The sequence below is a fragment of the Lolium rigidum genome, chromosome 4 (genome assembly GCF_022539505.1).
Source record: "Lolium rigidum isolate FL_2022 chromosome 4, APGP_CSIRO_Lrig_0.1, whole genome shotgun sequence".
NCBI classification, from domain to species: Eukaryota; Viridiplantae; Streptophyta; class Magnoliopsida; order Poales; family Poaceae; genus Lolium; species Lolium rigidum.
The window spans coordinates 171,554,042-171,566,807 of NC_061511.1; the positions used below are offsets into that span (position 1 = coordinate 171,554,042).

The 12,766-nt window shown below is 51.3% G+C and overlaps 1 non-coding gene across 1 annotated transcript; it reads left to right on the forward strand.

Annotated features, from left to right (window-relative positions):
• The first annotated feature begins 4,415 nt into the window (after window positions 1–4,415).
• Window positions 4,416–4,554, forward strand: LOC124650735. The gene has a single exon (XR_006987158.1). It is a non-coding gene; the product is annotated as a small nucleolar RNA Z247 (small nucleolar RNA).
• The last annotated feature ends 8,212 nt before the right edge of the window (window positions 4,555–12,766 follow it).

Here is a 12,766-nt window from a genome sequence, read left to right on the forward strand (position 1 = left end):
GCAAAGTTGGCAAAGACCACAATTTCGCGTAGAAGAATTGTGGCCCTCCGTCACCAGGGTCTCTCTTTCTTGGTCCCTTCTTGGTTTTGCCATGTGACAGAAAAAAAGGTATACTTGCAGTAAGAATTTTAAGCCTAGCTTTATCCAAACTACTACTCCAAATCCACACCCTTCAAGTTCTTGAATACAAAAAACTTTGTTCTTCGGTCCTATTTGCAACCCTTGTGACCGGCTCATTTTCGTCAATCTGTAGCTAGCTCATTTGGGCTGTTTCGTCAGAAAAGAAAACGAAAAGAAAAATGAACACACCTCTCGATGACCAATTATTGGCGGTTGCAGGTTGCGCTCATTGATAAATAAGACGATGCTACTATATCTCTTGATCCAAAGAAAAGCAGCTGAACTACTTAATCAACAACTGAGTTTTGCAATTGAATAAGGAGATCATCCAGAAACACACGGCAACAGGCAGGCAAGCAGCGCCTTAGCTTGAGTGAGTTGAGGCTGTCGCCTTCAGCTTTTAGGTCGACATTTTCTCTCGCAGAAATTGCTTCCCGTTGCTTTCGCAGATTCCAATTGCTACCACATCATTCATGAATTTTATTTTATTTTTGCTGGCACACCGTACCACATCATTCTTGGATTTTATTTTATTTTTTGCTGGCACGCCGTACCACATCATGAGTAGAAGGTTGCGCCGATCGATCAAAGTTCTGTAATATTTTCATTCCAAGAGTGTTCCTGCTCATGATGGCACTGCCGCTGGCTGGTTGCCTCTGTTGGGGAACGGAGAGACAAGACTGGAATCCACCGTGTGCATGCCGTAGATTTGTATATCTTTCAATCGGGACTCTGGAGTCTGGACACGGTCCAAGTCAAGCATGATTCGCTGCGATTTTTCGCCGAAGTTGCTCCTCGATCTCTCTGAAACCAGAATTCATTCCGTTGCTGACAGACCAGGATGCAGTGGCAGACGACATTTCAGAGATGGTTTTTGCTACTGTGAAAGTGTGAATCGATCCAGCTCCACGCTGATACGAACCAGAGACCGAAACCCGGAAATCCTGCACGTACGGGCGGTCCCGGTCCGATGCGTCATTTATCTCGTGGCAATTCACATTCACATCCAAGGTCGGCAACGGCGACGGCAATGTCGCTGCCTGCATTTTCCTGCCGATGCTGCTGCTCGTTGCCCGTCGATTCCACGGGCAAGCGGCAGCGACTTGTCAAGCGCGTGCCCGCCGCCCATTCACCTCCTCTCCTTTCCTTTCCCTCCGAGAAAGGTCTCGCGCATTTCTACAAAGATTTCCTCCAGGTCGTTTTCAGCTAGTTATCCTCTGAATCCATCCACCGAGAAGCCTTTTGTGCTGCACAACCAAATCAAAATCTATGTTGGCATTATGACATTTTGTTGTCCAAGTGGGGATGCAGATCACAGGGTTACACACTAGAAGAAGAAGCATGCTCGACTCGGCCGCGCATAGGTTTTCTCGGGAGCCAAACACAGCATGTGCCCTGGCCCTGCATTCCTGGGGATGGCCTAGACATACAATACAACATCTCATCAGGAGTGTCATTAAGGTTAACGGCTCCACTGACCTCTCCTGCTCCCTCACTGCTTTAACAAAACACCAGCGGCAGGAGAAAGAATCAATGCAGCGCCATGTGAATAAAGAACGAGCAAAGCGCCTTTGATGATGATGATGATGATGATACTTGCATGATTGAGTGGCGGCAGAATCTTTTCAAAAACCCAAACTTTCTGCTCATCACTGACCTCTCTCCTACTATTTTAGTTCCTGCTGCTGCTCTGTTCGAGTTGGGAACAGAGAGGCTCTCAAACGAATTCAGCAATTGAAAAAACAAGAGAGGAACACATACAGTAGAGAGATTTTGTAAAGCTGTCCTTTTCCCCTTTAATTGTTTTAGATAAAGCTGTATGTGTCGTTTTTAGCAGTTGCATTAATAGGGCAGCCGCATTATTGGTGGTAGGAGCTGAAGGTCTGGAAATGGGCAATGAGAGGTGGAAGGTGGCAGAACCGATGGCGCAACCGATCCAACCTAGGCATCAGCGCAACCAAACAAAGGGAGGAACGAACGAACGAGAATTATAACATAGAGAATAGTTGGCGGCTAGCAAAAGTTTAATCAGGCCGTCTTGGCGAACACGAGGAAGCAACACCGTTTGTGAAAGATAAGGTGAGAGCAGCTGAGAGCTTGTAAATGATGCACTAGTGTATATAGCCACAATATACTAGTGCTGCGCAGAAACCAATTCGCCGGCGGACGGGGCGGCGGCGCCGTAGCTTTTGTAAAGTTCTTGCTTGGGCTTTTCTATTTGAAAACACTCACTTTGTCTATTACACCGTTTCTGTTAGGTTATCCTTTCCGGTGCCTCGACGGTAAACAGAGAGAGGATGTCTATTATGAATTTATGATCCGAGCGAATAGGATGACACAAAATACCTGACCCAGCAGCACGGTAGAAACAAACCGAGGTGCGTGGACCGAGCCATTCCTGACCCAAATTTAGCATGGTAGTGGGTCTAGGCGGATTGTGTCCGCATCTATCAGCCTATCAGCCATTTGCGTCGACGTATATATTGAGTGATAATTATAAGACCATTTTGTCTAATGTTTACCTAGATGAGCCACATTAGCTCGATCGAGTTTTTCTACAAAAATGTTATTGATACATCGTCGAACGATGATGTGGGCGGTGATACAAAACTGTTGACGGACACAAAGAGAGACAGGTGCCACAATTCAGTGGCTCGAATAGACCATGCAGGGACAATATCAAGCATAATCCAGAAGCATGCCATAATTGTCTCTTCAAACACTACTTCCACTATACCAATAAAATATTTCTGGAGCACATATTTCAGCGCCACTATCAGATGTCAAGAAAGTCCTTGTGAATTCCCGAAGGTGTGAGGGACCATTAATTATTAAGTCCTTTTTTTAAACATGCCATATAAAATGTTCTATTCAAACGAAATCTTGTGTACGGACATAGAATGTACATGCAAAATTTATTTCAGTTTTTTTGACATTTTAGATTTTTGTTTTTAAATTATTTAATCAATAATAGGTTCATATGCACCTTTGACCCAAAACACCGCCTCCTTGTTTTGTCTGTCAATAAACTTGGTCAAACATATAGAACAATGACTTTTGACTAAATTTATGTGTCTTATATTTTGATGCTGAGGAAGTAGTGTATAAGGTATGCCAAACTAACATACATAAAAACTCATAAAGCTAAGCATAAGGTTGAAACTTAAACATTAGCATTACCAAATTATCATTTCCAAAAAAACTTAGCAAATGGTGATTTAAATGAAATTATACATGGGTATGTTTTAACTCAACATCTATATGCGTGCTTTTTTTCACATTTTTTTTACAAAACTTACATGTGAGTAAAATGATATGATATGCACGAATCCCCCGATTTGGTTTCTGGCTCAGATCCTTAGTCAAAACGTCCATCGGATCAGATTCACATTTCACCCCCACTCTAACTAATCCAATTGCAGAATGCCTATATTTTCCATAAAAAGATCAAGGAAATTCTTGATTTTTAAGTGCAATTTTTGCCGAGAAAGGAGCCACATCACACATGGCCCCCAATCTAAATATTGGAAGGAATTGTGGTTTCATAACCACAAGATCAATTCTATTGCCACATGACGATTTGAAAAGGATATTGCGTGCTGTTAAAATACGGTCTGTATAGGTGTATTTATACATGTATTGTAACCTGTTGATGTCTATATAAATAAAGCAGATCACGTGGTGGAGATACACCACGAAACCCTAAACCTATTCTCAAACTTGGTATCAGAGCCGAGCCGATCTCGGCCCTCCCGCCGCCGCCGCCATGAGCTCCTCCGCTCAAACCTCCAAGGCCCTCGGCCCTCTCCTCGCACCGCCCAGTGCCACCACCACCGCCGCCGTCACTACCTCCGTTCCACCACCGGCAGTGCGTCTCAATCGGAGCAACTTCATGCTGTGGCGCACTCTCTCGCTCCCAAATCTCTCCGGGGCGGGACTTCACGGCTACCTTGATGGCACTACGGCCGCGCCGGCGAAGACCATCGTCGAAGGCACCGGTGATGCTTGCGGTCACCGTGGCAAACCCCGCCTACGCCACATGGTGGACACGGGACCAGCGTGTCCTAGGGCTACTCCTCTCGTCCATGGACGAGGACATCGCTGCGCGGATGATCGGCAAGACTACGGCCGCCACGGTGTGGGAAGCAGTCCACGCCATGTTTGGTGCCCAGAACCGTGCCAATATTCGGCACATCCGTCGGCAGATCCAATCTCTGCGGAAGAATGACATGACCGCCGGCGAGTACATGAACAAGGTCAAGGTTCTGGCGGACACCATGGCCGCCGCCGGATCACCACTCAAGGACGATGAGATCATTGACTACATGATCACAGGGTTGGGCTCCGACTTCAACCCCCTTGCGGCTTCCATGATCCGCGACAACCGCGCCGACTCCCTCGCGGAATTCTACTCGCACGTGCTCAGTTTTGAGTCCCTGTGTGCGGGTCAGACCCAGACCGATGACTGGTCCTCCTCTGCAAACGCAGTATCCCGGCCTGGCTCCTTCCCCGCCGCCGGCCAGCCGTCGCAGCACCGCCCCTATGACAACAACTCTGGGCGCCCCGGCACCGGTCAAGGCGCTGGTGGTGATCGTCGCCAGAACAACGGCGGCAGTAACAACTACAGTGGGGGCGGCAACTACGGTGGGGGCGGCACCAACAACCGCTCCAGCGACGGTGGCGACGATCGCCGTCAGTACAACGGCGGCGGCAATGGCCGAAGCAGCCGCAAGAAGCAGCGGCCCCAGTGCCAGCTGTGCAACTACTGGGGGCATGAGGCGAGCGACTGTCGCAACCGCTTCAACCCTGAGTTTGTGCCCCCACGCCAGCGCTCCGGCAACTCGGCGTCCACCAGCTCCAATGACTCCCACTGGCACATGGACACGGGGGCGACGGACCACCTGACCAGTCATCTCGAGCGCCTCCACATGGCCAAACGATACGGCGGGAAGGATCACGTGCAAGTAGCCAATGGTGCAGATTTGTCAATTTCTCACATTGGTCATTCAACTTTAGCCGGTTCCTCCCTCCGCTTGAAAAATATCCTGCATGTTCCAAATATCCACAAAGATCTCCTTTCTGTATATCGTCTCGTTTCCGATAATTATGTCTTTGTGGAATTTCACCGTGATTTTTTCGTGTCAAGGACAAGGCCACGAGGAAACTTCTTCTTCTCGGTAGAAGCAAGGGCGGTCTCTACCCAGTTCCTTTTAGCCGAGCCTCGTCATCATTGTTTCGCCATGCCCTCTCCAGCACCAAGACCACGTCCGCGCAATGGCATCAGCGTTTAGGTCATCCTACAAATAAAATAGTGCAAACTCTTGTTAGGAAGAATAATTTATCTTGTTCGTCGTCAGACAGTATTGTGTTGGTTTGTGATGCTTGCCAGCGTGCAAAGAGTCACCAATTATCTTATACTGCATCTCATCGTGTTTCCACTATGCCTCTTGAATTGATCCACTCTGATGTTTGGGGTCCTGCTATTGCCTCCTCCGGAGGTTTTAAGTACTATGTTAGTTTTATTGATTACTACTCTCGTTTTTGCTGGATTTATCTTCTCAAACACAAGTCTGATGTTGAGTAGGTCTTCTACACCTTCCAGACACACGTCGAACGCCTTTTGAGCACCAAAATCAAGGCAGTTCAGTCCGACTGGGGGGGCGAGTATCACAAGCTCCACCGGTATTTTCAGCGCACGGGCATCTCCCACCGTGTGTCCTGCCCTCATACGTCCCAACAAAATGGTGTTGCGGAACGTAAGCACCGTCACCTCGTCGAGACGGGCCTTGCCCTGCTCGCTCACGCCTCCATCCCTCTCCGGTACTGGGATGAAGCCTTCTTAACGGCGTGTTATCTTATCAATCGAATGCCTACCTCTGTGCTTAACAACGACACTCCTGTGCAGCGTCTCCTCAAAATAAACCCCGACTATTCCTTCTTACGCATCTTTGGATGTGCTTGTTGGCCTAGTCTTCGCAAATACAATTCCCACAAGCTCTCTTTCCGTTCCAAAATGTGTGTTTTTCTGGGATATAGTCCTATGCATAAGGGGTACAAGTGCCTGGATAGGTCCACCGGGCGCATTTACATTTCTCGTGACGTCGTGTTCGACGAATCCGTGTTCCCTTATGCGACCCCCGGTGTCACCGTTGATATCTCCACCCTAGCCGAGTCCATCATCACTTTTCCTTCCACCGAACCGGCTATGAGTGCTCATGTGAGAAATTATGACCTGTCCTATTAGACTAGTGACCATGTTGTTCCAGATGTTGTGTTCCCTGTGCAGGTCCTCGTGCCAGCCTCGTCACCGTCGCCCGCTCACCCGATCGACGTGCATGGGCATGGGGAGACTCCCGAGGTCTCCCATGCAGCTCCGCCGGACGCGCCTTCCGCGCCCTCGTCGCCTGCCCCTACTGGGCCTTGTTCGGCCCAGCCCGCGTCGCCCTCCGCCGGCCCCGCACCGGCCGCGTCGCCCTCCGCCGGCTCTGCCCCGGCCACATCGCCCTCCACCGGCTCCGCTCCGGCTGCCTCACCCTCGGTGGGGCTGTTATCACCAGAATTTGACCAAGTCAGAGGTGGGCCGCGATCAAGATGGACTTGAAGAATATACATGGAAGAAATACGGGAATCGGCCTTTTATACCAAGTTGGGTTTAATTGCCCGTGTATCTGTAACATATTAGATCACATCCTAGTTTAGAGTTAGAATCTTACTCGTGCACGGTTTGGTGCACGCCCCACATTAGAAAGTCCGCTGGACTATAAATATGTATCTAGGGTTTATGGAATAAACAACAACCAACGTTCAACCACAAACAAATCTCGGCGCATCGCCAACTCCTTCGTCTCGAGGGTTTCTACCGGTAAGCATCATGCTGCCTAGATCGCATCTTGCGATCTAGGCGGCCTAGCTTGCCTACGTTGTTCATGCGTTGCTCGTATCTGAAGCCTTTTTGATGGCGAGCAACGTAGTTATCTTAGACATGTTAGGGTTAGCATTGTTCTTCATATTACATGCTTTCGTAGTGCAACTCTTGCATGTCTAGCCGCCCTTACACCTATCTTAGGTGTAGGGGCGGCACCCGCTTGATCATAGTTTAGTAGATGCTGGTCCGTTACGATTGCTCCTTGTTCTACAAGGATTAGTTTAATATCTGCAATAGTTAGGCCTTACAAGGGGTCGGAGGATCCAGCGGCGTGTAGGGTGGCGTTTGCTAGTCCTAGAACGGATGTTCGGGGATCAACCTCGTGTTGGTTTTTAGGCCCTGTGTAGGATCGGCTTACGGTCACCGTGCGCGAGCGCGAGGCCCAATCCTGAGTAGGATGATCCGATTATGCGGTGAAAACCCTAAATCGTCGTAGATCTCATCAGCTTTACTTTGATCAAGCAGGACCACCATATATTCGGACACCTCGTCTGAATCATGGGTGGATCGGCTCTTTGAGCCGATTCACGGGATAACTCGAGAGCCGATCGAGGCTCGTATTTAACGTTTACGTGTGTGCCCTGCGGGAAACTAAGCGAGGCATCATCCACACCTTCCGACCAGGTATAGGTCGGGTGGCACGCCCTTGTGATAAACATCGGCGCGTGCGACCGGGAGGCTTTGCGGGCCGTCGCTCGGAGGGACCGGGGCCAGCCGCAGCCCTAGTTGTTCCCGGCTCTACCGTGTTGCCCGTCTCCGCCCGCCGGGGGTTTCGACGTCAACACATTACGGCACGCCCGGTGGGACGGTCGACGACATCCACGACATCGCCATCTACATCCGAGATGGCGGAAGACACTCCGGTCACGTACGCGGATCTGCTCGATGAGCTCAAGAAGAAGCATGACGAGATCAAGGCAACCCTCGAAGCCGAACTCATCGGCTCCTTCCACCGAACCCGCTCCCATGGCGTCGGGTGGAAGGGTTTCACACTGAAGGCGCACTCGATGGAGTGGACCTGTCCGCCCCGTCGGAGAAGAACGCACCCGGTCGGCTGCGGCAGGAGATCAACTACATGGTGGCTCATTCGCTGCACCGCCACTCTGAGAGCCTGGTGAACACCTTGGAGCATGTCGCTCTGCGCGTCGTCCAGGAAATCACGAGCCACCGGTATTCTCCATCGGGACCAGCTCTGGGGACTTTCAAGAGAGAGATGCCGCTCCAACCCCAGCCGTTCGCATGGGCAGCACCGGAACTGCCGAACTCATCGGCATACGTCGTCTACAAGGTTGGTGGTGATCCTAGTGACTACCAATTCCTACCTGAGCCGCCTAAGGAGATCCCGCACGGATACACGTGCGCATACGTACCGGACCGCAACGCCTGGGCACTCTCGAACCAGTGCTGCAATATCGGCGGCCTACGGGACGGCGGGAGGAACGTCGGGAGCCGATCTCGAGAAGCAATCGTGGCCGGCTGAGTACGCCACCCCGACGAACCTCCAAAGCCCAGCTCCTGCGAGTTGGCTTAGAACCGGAAAAGCAAGCATGGCTGGTTAAGTATGCCACCCGGCGAATCTTCGGGGTTCGACACCTTCGACCATCACGGCGGATCAGATTTGTACAATTCCGAAAGATCGATTCGGTATGATGCCAAAAAGGAAGGCGTTCGGCTACACCAAGCCGTACCCGAACAGCTACAAGCTGATCCCGCTGCCACCCAAATATCGGCTCCCGGACTTCACAAAGTTTAGTGGATCAGATGGGTCCAGCTCCATCGAGCATGTGAGCCGATATTTGGCACGGCTGAGCACGATCTCAGCGTCGAGATGAGTTGCGCGTGAGGTTCTTCTCACGGTCCCTCACGGGATCGGCTTTCGGGTGGTACACATCGTTACCACCGAACTCCATCCAAACTTGGAAGCGAGTTGGAAGAGCGAGTTCCATGAGCGGTATCACTCGGGAGGCTTCCGATGTTGGTTTTGCCGATCTAGCGCAAGTACGACGGAGCGCGGGGAGACGGTGGCGGAATACGTCCGGCGCTTCGGGACCATTAGGAACCGATGCTTTTCGGCTCGTATAAGTGAAAAAGAAGCGATCGAGTTGGCGGTGGTGGGTCTCTCATCATCAATCAAGGACGTGGCCTCCCAAGCGAGACTACCCTTCGTTAGCGCACATGGTGCGAAGGCTGACCGCATATGAACGAGCGCCACCCGGATGTTTACCGGGACAAATTCAAGCGGGTGGTGAGCTGTGGTTGAGGCGAACGAAGATGAAGGTGCCATGGGAGATCGGGGAGGTAGCGGTGGCTGAATGGACTCGAGCGACGAGGCCCCGTGACCTGCAAATGGGTGAAGCCACAAGGCCCTCCAAAAGGGTTCGACTTCGACGTGACTAAGACGGAGCAAATTTTTGACCTCTTACTCGCGGAGAAGCATATAAAGGTACCCGAAGGCCACAAGTTCCCCACGGTGCAAGAGTTGAACGGAAGGCCATACTGCAAATGGCATAACACGTTCTCCCACACCACCAACGACTGCAGGGTGTGGCGGCAGCAGATCCAAATGGCGATAGAAAACGGACGGTTGATTTTCAACCAATACGCCATGAAGGTCGACACACACCCCTTTCCCGCCGTAAACATGGTGGAGTATGCGTGCCATGCAGGGGTGCCGGCCGGGTTTCTGTGCAATATCAACATGGTAGATCTTGGACACCACGGCGGCAAGGATGGAGATGAGGGCGGCTGCTCTCATAGCAAAGATACGAGAGGAAGCCGCTCCACGCGATCGGCTCCGCCAAGACGGCAAGCGCTACGTCACGAGAGGCGAAGTGAAGAACATAAGATATCGGCGACCTCTCTCCGATCACCTCCTCAACAAGTATGTGGGTCAGTACGACCAACGCCGACGGTCCAGCGATGATGATGAAAGAGTTCGTCTGGCCAGAGAAGCCAGAAGACGTCGTCGGCATAATCGCGATGAGGAGGAGCACGAGCGTTGTGCCAAGGGAAAGGCAAGGGAGCAAGACGACGAGGACGAGCACTCGGGATTGTCCTTTCTTCAGGCACTGCTGGGATTCAGGAATGAGCCGATTGCCAACAATCGGCAATTGCCCAGAATGCAACCGGAAGAAGAAGGAGGCAGCCAACGTGTCCGTGTTCGAGCGCTTAGGACCTCTCCCGCCACAGAGCAAACGAGCTGAGTCCCCTCGGTTGGGAGATCTCGAAGATTCAGAAGACAGGTATCACCGGCCAAGGTGGTGCCCTGATGGACTCAGCCGTTCCCAGAAACGCAGGGTTCAACAATTGCGCGGCCTGGAAGAAGCCGAGAGGTTATACTTGCATACATTGAGGAAGGCAAGGCCTGATCTGGCGGCGAAGGTTCAGCGAACCCTGGATGAAGAGGGTCATCCACGGAAAATGGAGTGGCGCCCCAAGCAAAGGAAAGCCGATGATGAAACATCGGCTGGCACAAACATGGTGCTTGTTCTTCCGACGACACTTAGTGCTCCACGATTACACGATGCACTCAAGGTGGGCGACAGCAAGAGCACCAACATGATAAAGTCAGAGATTGGGCTGGTCCTGTCTACCGGCCTGGACGAGTAGCAAGAACACGTCAGTGAGCAAACATGGCGAGGCTGATCCTTGTGATCGGCCCCAAAAATGTATGAAGGGACATTACAAAACCTTCATCGAACAAGCAACATGGAGGCCGATTCCAGCAATCGGCCAAAATTATCCTCACCCACCATTCTGCCTGGGTTCGACATGTTATCCAACAGAGCCGATACCATCAATTCTCTTGACAGAATCGGCTCGGGGGGCACCCAGGTGGATAGAACACGAGGATATGCACTAGAAGCGTCTCATCCTTTGGTGATGGGTATTGGAGTGTGGGGGCCGATGCGCCAATCGGCCGTAAAAAATAAAAACAAAAAATTCTGAAAATTCGAAAATTTTCGAGCACAGCCGATGCAGCAGACATCGACTCAAGAGGAATAACTGTTACGATCAGAGGGTCAATGGAGCACTAATGGAAGAACTCCTCAATGGAGTAGTGTAAGAGCTCGGATCCTCTCTTCAAGGGCAAAGGCCAAGAGCAGCACGGACGTGCGGATCAGGTCAAGGATGGAGCGCATCGGATCCACCAAAGGAAAGGAGCCGATCCGGCCGGCAAGAGCTGAAGAAAGCTCGTGGGGCAGCTCACCTTGAAGGCTCTGCGCTTTGAGAAGCCGATTTATGTTCAAATCGGCTGGCTCGCATAAGAAGCTCCCTCGGACATGATCAAGCCCAGGTCCATACAGACTAATTCGCGTATCCTCGTCTCTGTTTTGTTTTGGCCGAGACTCGGGGGCAACGAGGCCTATAGGTGCCCTGTTTTTAAGAGCCGGTTGGAGTTACCTCGGTTGTTATTGCATCATGATCGTCTCGGGGAGGAGCTCGGGAAGGAAAAGCCGTCGTACGAGTACGAGGTTTGGACCGTCTTGGTGCTTGCAAGAAAAGAAGAGATTGGTTCTTCAAATTAGCCGATGAATAGTCATCGGCTGCGGGACTGCAAAACGCCACGGTCGAGAAAAACAATAATAGCCCGATTCGTCGCTATCGGTCTTGGTGTGGCAAGCGGAAGGATGGAAATTGGATTAATGAAAGGAGAAATTGGAAGAACAATTCTCATTAATTCAAAGGAGCAGCTTTACAAGAAGAGCTGATGGCTCTCAAAAGAGGGATCTGGTGCCTAGTGCACTGCTAGTCCTATTCTACTAGTCGTCGTTGTCCTCATCGTCGCCGTCGTCGAGGTCGTCGGCGCTGCTCCCAGGAAGCTCCTCGCCGCTGCTGCCCCAGCCGTCGGCTGGAGCCTCCTCCTCCTCCTCGTCATCATCATCGTCCTCGCTATCCGCCCAGCCGCGGAAGCGCTTCGTTGGAGGATACCCAATGGAGGCGGAGGAATCATCTTCCTCCTCCTCATCTTCTTCTTCCTCGTCATCATCGTCGTCCTCGCTGTCCGCCCACATGCGTGAGCGCTTCTTCGGCGGGAGCCTGGTGGAGGGGGAGGCCTTGGTCTTCTCCGCTTCTCCTCCCTTCTGTTCCTTGTCAGAGGAGATGGGGTGCGCCCCGGAGCGGAGATCGTCCTCTTCTTTGTTCTTCGGCAACGGTTGGAGAGAGGTGCCTGAAGCGGAGGAGGAAGAGGAAGACATGGCTGCAGGAGAGAAGGGTTTTTGGTTTGGTGAACGAGAGCGAGCAAGGCGATGGAGTGGTGAACCGTTTGGCACCGATAAATAAAGAGAGTATAGTGGAGATTTAATGCCATGACGGTTCTCGAGGACGTGAGGCCGAAATTGACAGTTCATACAGAGAAGCCCGGGAGGCGAGGCGTAATGATGGGGATTCTGCGGCAACTCTGCTCTGCCACGACATGACCCGACGAAAGAAAGCGTAATGATTTTGGAAATGTCATCTCCAAAACCAGGGGGGCATGTGTTATCACCAGAATTTGACCAAGTCAGAGGTGGGCCGCGATCAAGATGGACTTGAAGAATATACATGGAAGAAATACGGGAATCGGCCTTTTATACCAAGTTGGGCTTAATTGCCCGTGTATCTGTAACATATTAGATCACATCCTAGTTTAGAGTTAGAATCTTACTCGTGCACGGTTTGGTGCACGCCTCACATTAGAAAGTCCGCTGGACTATAAATATGTATCTAGGGTTTATGGAA